This window comes from Phaseolus vulgaris, chromosome 6 (genome assembly GCF_051622355.1).
Source record: "Phaseolus vulgaris cultivar YP4 chromosome 6, ASM5162235v1, whole genome shotgun sequence".
In the NCBI taxonomy this organism is placed as follows: Eukaryota; Viridiplantae; Streptophyta; class Magnoliopsida; order Fabales; family Fabaceae; genus Phaseolus; species Phaseolus vulgaris.
In genome coordinates this window covers 24,888,160-24,896,131 of record NC_143503.1, presented here as the reverse complement: position 1 = coordinate 24,896,131, position 7,972 = coordinate 24,888,160, and positions in this window count along the sequence as shown.

Sequence of the window (7,972 nt, the reverse complement as noted above, 5' to 3'; positions counted from 1 at the left end):
AATCGTGTATGGATCATGTTTGACGGTAATGTAATACAATAACTTGATTATTTGATTAATTAAAAAATGAAGAAAATTATTATTGAATTTGAAAATAAATAGATAAATGAAAAATTATTATATTTGGAAAATAAATAGAGAATTATTGTTGTGAATTTGCAAAATAAATAGCTTGAGAAATAATGATTTTACCGAACACGTAATGATGAAAAAAAAATTAATTTTTAACATTACATAACTTACTACCCAATATATAAACAATAAAATTAAAAAAAATAAAAAATTATGACGTGGCAGAAGTCGTGCCAAGTTGACACGACTTCAGTATGACATGACAGAAGTCGTACCAAGTTGACACAACTTTAGTATAACATGGCAGAAGTCGTGCCTAATTGGGACGACTTCTGCATATGAAGTCGTCCCAATTAGACACGACTTGCCTAAATTTGTAATTTTTTTAAACGGACCCCATTTTGGTAAAAACAAAAAAAAATAACCCCATCATGATAAAAAAAAACCCAATGAAATCATCTTAAGTTAAAGTGTTGTTTGAGCCTTTTATTTAATTTCTTTATTAAAAAAAATTACTTAAATATAGAATAAATTAACAGTACATGCATTCTAATAAAACGCAAACATGTTCTTACTCGTTCCATTAATAGAAAAGCTTGGTTATTTAAGACACTTGAATCCCACAACCAATAATAATATAGCAAAAATGATAAACTGTAGAATATATGTTTTGATTATTAACTTTTTTTCTCTTACAGTCATGAATTTGTTCTGAGCTGAGATTTGGTTATACATTGTATTTTGAGTATAAAGTTGCAGGACATGGAGCACAGTCTTCATAAAGAGCTCCAGAGGCAAGGCAGACTGGGATAGCTGCTGTGGCGAATAGACATCAGACGGATCTTGCAAGGGCAACTGCTCTCAATCCCAATTAGCCATTTCTTTTTCATCAAACTCTGTTGCTCTCATTATGATTTTCTATAACTGTGTTTTGCATTTAATGTTTTGTTTCATTAAAGATTATTTTCATTGTTACTAAATGTATACCTATATATTATATAAAGTTTTGTGTTTAAGTGATATTTTAATTTTTTTCCTATTTTATTTTATATTAATATTTTATTTTTTTAAAATAATTTTTTTTATGTTAGACATCATTATGTAACTTGACATCTCAGCTATGTTAGACATCATTACGTAACAATCATTTGCTATCACATAAAAAAATATTATTAAAAAATAAAAAATAAAAAACACAAAAATATGGAGGACTAGACCAAAACTCATATGTTAACAAAAACGATACATAGGTAGACTATACCTATTCATAAAGAAATTCTAAGAACAAACTAGATGGTAGCCTATTATACCAATGAAAATATTTTCTATGAATAAATCCTAAATTAGTCAACTTATCAGCACACGCATTCCCTTCCCAAAAAATATGAGTAATCCTAAACCTGATTTTCCCACAGTAATTAAGACAAATATTTCATCGATACTGGCTAGAGTGTTGAAAGGCATATGATGATTGTTCACTTGGATTTAATTAACTTTTGAATTTCTAAAATTATTTTCTTAAATATTCAGAATTAAAAAATATATTTTGGAATAGATTTTTTGTTTCAAAAATGAAATTTTAGAATAGAATTGAAAAATTAAAATTTCATTTTGAAAAGACAATTTTGGAATAAAAAATACATTACAGAAAAAAAAATCTAAAAAACAAAAATTCAAAAAATTTCAGAAGAAGGATTCTGAAGTTCTGGTGAAGGAATTTTAGAATCAAGTATTACGGAAATCCAAATTTGAAGATGTATTTCTGAATATCAATTTCAGATGTATAACTTCTCTTATTTAAAAATTAGAAAATGAACATTGGTTGTTTTTTCCTGCACCTCTACACTTTTCTTCCTGCACCCTACATTCTTAAAAAAATACCGAAATTACCTTTTACAATTTTAGGTATTTTTGGAATAGTAGTTTTGTAAGCAAAATATATTTTCAGAATAAAAAATCCAGAAGACAAAAAATCAATCTGGAACATGTTCTGGAAAAGACATTTCGAAAATATTTCGAAAAGAAGAATATGAGTCATTTTCTAAAGAGCGCAAAACAGTCTTTTTTGAAATTGAGGGGGTGCAGGAAGAAATTTGTATAGGTGCAGGAAGAAGTTGCCAAGAACATTTTTGTCACTTCCTATAAAGGATGGGTGCAGGTTAAAAAAATAGGATGCAAAAAGTAATTCGCAAATACATTCATTAGTCCGCCCAATTATAACAAAGTTAAGAGACCGACCCACTTTCACAATTAGTCCAAAAAAAAAGAAAGACTTATTAGTTACAAATAAAAATTAAAGCAGAGTACAACCAAATTTATTAAACAAAAAAAAAAAGTTCTAAAATATTGGTCCTGTTTACTTTGATTTGTTTTATTACGAAAGATGTAAAATTATTGAACACCGAGATTTGATCCAATGGCAGATAATACAAATTTTTCATTGCTTAATTCGCTAGTTGCTTGATTCTTGCTGCTACTCTCTATGTTGACATTTCCCGGTAGGAATACTATATACAATATCCATTACCAAATTTACTCCAAAGATTTATCCTTTTAATTTACAATTTTTTATTATAATTACTAAAAATTATTTACTCTAAAGTAGTTATTACAGTTATCTATTCATTATGTATGCAAAAGAAATCAAAAGAAGAAAAATATAAATCGTAAAAAAAAAACTACATTATAAGGGCAATGTTTAATCCGAGTGATTAGGTGGGATAATTAGCTTATTAAAGTTTATGAGCATTGTTAATATTTATGTTGCTGATGTGAAGTTGGTTTACTCTATATCCTTGTGAAACAAAAGTTAAGGAACGTGTTGTTAATAACAACACTACAAATTATGCTTGTGGTCTCCGACGCAACATTCATTCAAAAGAATATAGAAACTATAATCCTTGACATGATGGGAACAAAACCCTTCTATATTTCTATATTTTTTTTTTCAATTTTTAAGAGGATAAAAATTTAATAGAAATAAATTTAGATGAATAAAAATGAAAAATAATATGTAAAAGAAAAATAATAAATTAATTAAATAATATTTTTTTTCAGTTTGAGTCTCTATTCTTCTTCAAGTTTTTTGTCTTCTTCCTAGATTGTAGTTTTGGGATCGGAGTGTGTGATGATGTTTACGTTAAAGTTATGATTGATTTGATGATAGATACAAAAGAATAATGATTTTACCAAAGAATATAGTTGCTTGAAACAAAGTAAAGAGAGTGATTGAAAATTAAGGTTATTTTATTTAATATGTGAGATTTTGTGTAGAAACATGTGAGAGTATACTCTCTCTTTCTTCATTTTCTTTTGTTGCCTTAAAATAATAAATTAAAGAAAGAGTGGAGAATCAGTTTGCTTATTAAAATTGTACATAAGGGTAGAATCGAAAGAAATTTGTAAACATAAAAAATGGTTACAATGAAGAATCTCCTTTATATAGGTATAAATAACCAAAATTTTCATTAAGAGGTGTCATAAAAATGCATTTTCTTTTTTTATTCTTATTAAGGTAAGTAAAATGAAAATTGAATAAACTGCATTTTCACAACATTATCCACTTTTGTGTATTCGTTATGTCTAAATACCCCAAAAATTACTTTTTAAAAAATTAACTTTCTACTCTTAAACAACTTGATTCATTTTCATTTTGCTCTTAATGTCACATTATCCTTCTTAATTACATTTCAAATTTAACTCTTTTTGCACCTTGACTCAACATTTTTCTAGCTTTCTAAAGTGTTTTCTTGTTCTAAATCTTCCACTCCTTTTCTAAACCCTTCAACCATCAAGGCATAATAATCTCATATTGAGTTATTACTTTTTAAGGTCTAAAGCAATATTGGAATCTTAAATTAATATATTTTTTAATTTTTAATTTTTCAATAAAAAATTATTTAAAAAGGATTTTATACTTAGGTGGGTCTAATATTTCATTCTTAATATATAAAATAAGAAATTAATGTACTCTTTGACATAAGTACTATCAGATATAAGATTTGGGTAATTTTAATTTAAAACACTATTTTTCATCAATTTAATTATAAGTGTTGTTAATAATATTTCAGATACGCGATTCATACCCTTCAAAAACAATATATTCTTTTGATATAATGCTTGCTTACTTGTAGTGGAGTATAAATTTCTTAAAATGTTCATATTATTAAAGTTAAGAATTTTTACATAATTTTTTATTGTTAGAATTTAAATAAAATATTAAAAGTTGTTTATTATTTTAAATTTAATGATTTAAGTTCACTTTCCACTAGAGATACAGATTAAATCTAATGCACAAAGAATCAACGGCAAAGGGACTATTGTTAAGTGTAATATGATTATCAATATATTTACCAAAATATTTTTTATAAATCAATATATGGTTATGACTGAAATTCATTTTTAGAAGATTATTATGAAATATTTATAGTTGATAAAGGCTTTTCACATGACACATTAATAAGGACAATATATTGAGTCAATAATTTAATGATAACAATTTTTGTAGTATTATGATCAGAAGAATGGACAAAAGGCATGAGTATATGACTTGAGATGGATGGGCCAAAGATTCAAATCTTATACTTCTACAAAGTTGTTCAATTTCATCACATAATATAAATATTAACAAATGAGACATCTTTAATTTTAATATATCAATCACAAATTTACCAATCAAATTTAAATTATATACAAATCAATAGTCTCTTTATTTAGAAGGGGGAAAGATATAGTATAAAGTAAATGTAAAATAGTATAGTATATTACAATATAATTTTTATTTAATAATTTAAATTAATTAGAAATTATTTATCAATTAAATAAAAAGAACACTTGCCTTAATTACTCATATTTTTCGTGAAGAAAATGCGTGTATGGATAAGTTGGCTAACTTAGGATTCATTCATAGAGATTCATTTAACTGGTATAATAGACTTTCATCTAGTCTATTCTCAGAGTTTTTGATGAATATGTATAATTTACTTATATATTGTTTTTGTTAACATATGAGTTTTGGTCTAATCTCCCTATATTTTTTTTTGTATTTTCTTTATTTTAATAATATTTTTTTATGTGATGACAAATGATAGTTGTTACTTGGGATGTCAACCTAGCTGAGATGTTAAGTTGGATAATGATACCTAAAATGAAAGCTTTAAAAATAACTAAATAAAAAAAACTAAAATCTTACACAATTTGAACCCTACAAATGCTTCATAGACTTGGGTGGTGGCAAGCACAATTACTTAAGCGTGTTATTTACGTTTGTCCCATTATTAACGTGTTCAAAATGGACTAGGAGAGAGTAACCTACCATAAGAAGATAAGGTTAAAGTCTTTGACTTATTTTCATCAGTTTTTTTATGTTTTTTTTTAGAATATATATATTAAATTAAAAATCTTTAATTGTAATAAACTCTTTTTGCACTTACTTTTATTATGATTAGATAACGTTTGTGTAGACAATATTCAACTTGATTGTCTGGTCTTTTTTATTGTCTTGTCCACTTGCTTTCACTAGACCATCTAATCTGTATGTTTAACATAGGATTGTGTAGTCTGTTGACAAGTGGCCTGAACCATCTTGTCTCTATTTGTTCTTCTTTTGTTTTGTTAATTTTTATTCTTTTGTTTCGTTTGTGTTAGTGTGTTGCATATTTGATTGTATATATATTTACATTGTTTCCTCTTTAGAATGCTAATGAAATAAGTTTTCATGTTCTGATTTTTCAATCTTCCCTTCATCTTTTCAGAGTGTGATATGCTATCATGAAAAATTTCATAAATATTTTTCAACAATTTCACAAGTGAGTGTGTATGTATACCATGTTATTAAATTCTTAATTAATACTTTTTATTTAATACATTAAAAAAATTATTAATTATTATATGTTATTTTATTCAATTATAGTCTATAAGAACAATTTATTATATAAATATTAATAATTTAAATTATAATATTATTAAATATTTGTATCATTGAAGCAATATGATACAAAATTATAATATTATATCTTCTTTTATGTTTTAGTTTGTTATTCTTTTGTTTTGTTTTGTTTGTGTTAGTGTGTTGCATTTTGATTGTATATATATTTACATTGTTTTCTCTTTGGAATGCTAATGAAATTAGTTTTCATGTTCTGATTTTTCAATCTTATCTTCATCTTTTCATTGTGATTTGCTATCACGAAAAATTTCATAAATCTTTTTCAACAATTTCCAAATCTTTTTTTTTTGGATTTTAATTGATTAGATTAAATTGAAGAAAGTGAATTTTAAGTTGATTATGATAGATTATATTGTACCCATACTAGATATCACATATTTTCCATACTTGGTTGTGAATGCATAACCAACAAGAACAAAATTGTAAACAAGATAAAAAACATGACAAGAAAAAAACCATAACAACAATTATAAATTGGAGGAAAAAATTATTCACAACAACCACAAGATGTACTAATGTTCAAAATTTCCTAACATCGTATAAAATCCCAACAAGATATATGAATATGACATCCAAAATACATTGAAATGGAAATTTTATGTGCTAAATGAGGCTGAAACAATTCTATATTAACAATTATGAGACGATTTTGTGCTTTAACGAGAATAATGTGATTAAGAATAATGAATTGTAAGGGAGACGATTTTGAGATTTTTTTTTTGTTGGAAAGTAATAATGAAAGGATTGGATTACTAAGGATGGGATTTGAAGAATGGGAAGTTTTGAGAAAGAAAATAATAGTTACAAGAAGGTGAGTGATGAGAATGTGATTTTAGATTTTTGGGAACTAAGTCTTTTTTTTTGTTAATATGAGAATTTAGATGAGAAAGAATGAAATATTAATTAACACAGGGTACTAAAAATGAGATATTTATTAAATGAATTATAAATATATTTTTTAAAGTAAGGAAGTGACAGTTTGAGAATTTTTTTTATTATAAAGAGGATTGGAATAATTTCTTAATTTTAACACCAAAAAACACATCTAATTATTATAATACAAGTTCTAAATATTTCTATATAAGCTTTAGAGTTTTTAAATTTTTTTCCTAATACATGATTAGAGCTTATAGAAATACAAATATTTACCATATAAGTTTCAAAACAACATCCTAAAGCTCTTCAGACTCCCCAACACCTGTGTGATCATTTGCTTGTGTACATTGTACAGTCATCGAAGTTCAAACACACAAGAAAAACAAAGGTAAGGTAATGAAAAAAAAAATTCATATGAATAATATTATTATTGATAATCATACTAATAAGTATAATAATAATTATAATATGACAACAAAATTTGACTGGTCATTCTTTTAAGTCTAATTTCTTTCTTTTCCTTTTTACTTTTAATTTTATGTAATGGTAGATGATAGTTGTTACTTGGGGTGTCAACCTAGTTAAGATGTTAAGTTGCATAATAATACCTAACATGAAAGCTTTAAAAAAAAAACTAAATAAAAAGAACTAAAATCTTACACAATTTGAACCCTACAAATGCTTCATAGACTTGGGTGGTGGCAAAGCACAATGACTTAAGCGTGTTATTTACGTTTGTCCCATTATTAACGTGTTCAAAATGGGCTAGGAGAGAGTAACGTAGCACAAGAAGATAAGGTTAAAGTCTTTGACTGATTTTCACCAGTTTTTTACGTTTTTTTATAATATATATATTAAATTAAAAATCTTTAATTGTAAAAACTCTTTTTGCACGCACTTTTATTATGATTAGATAACGCTTGTGTAGACAATATTCAACTTAATTGTCTAGTCGTTTTTTATCGTCTTGTCCACTTGCTTTCACTAGACCATCTAGTCTGTATGTTTTATATAGGATTTTTAGTTTATAATTTTGTTGTGACTTGATAATTTGTCTGTTTTAAAGTACTTTTTTAA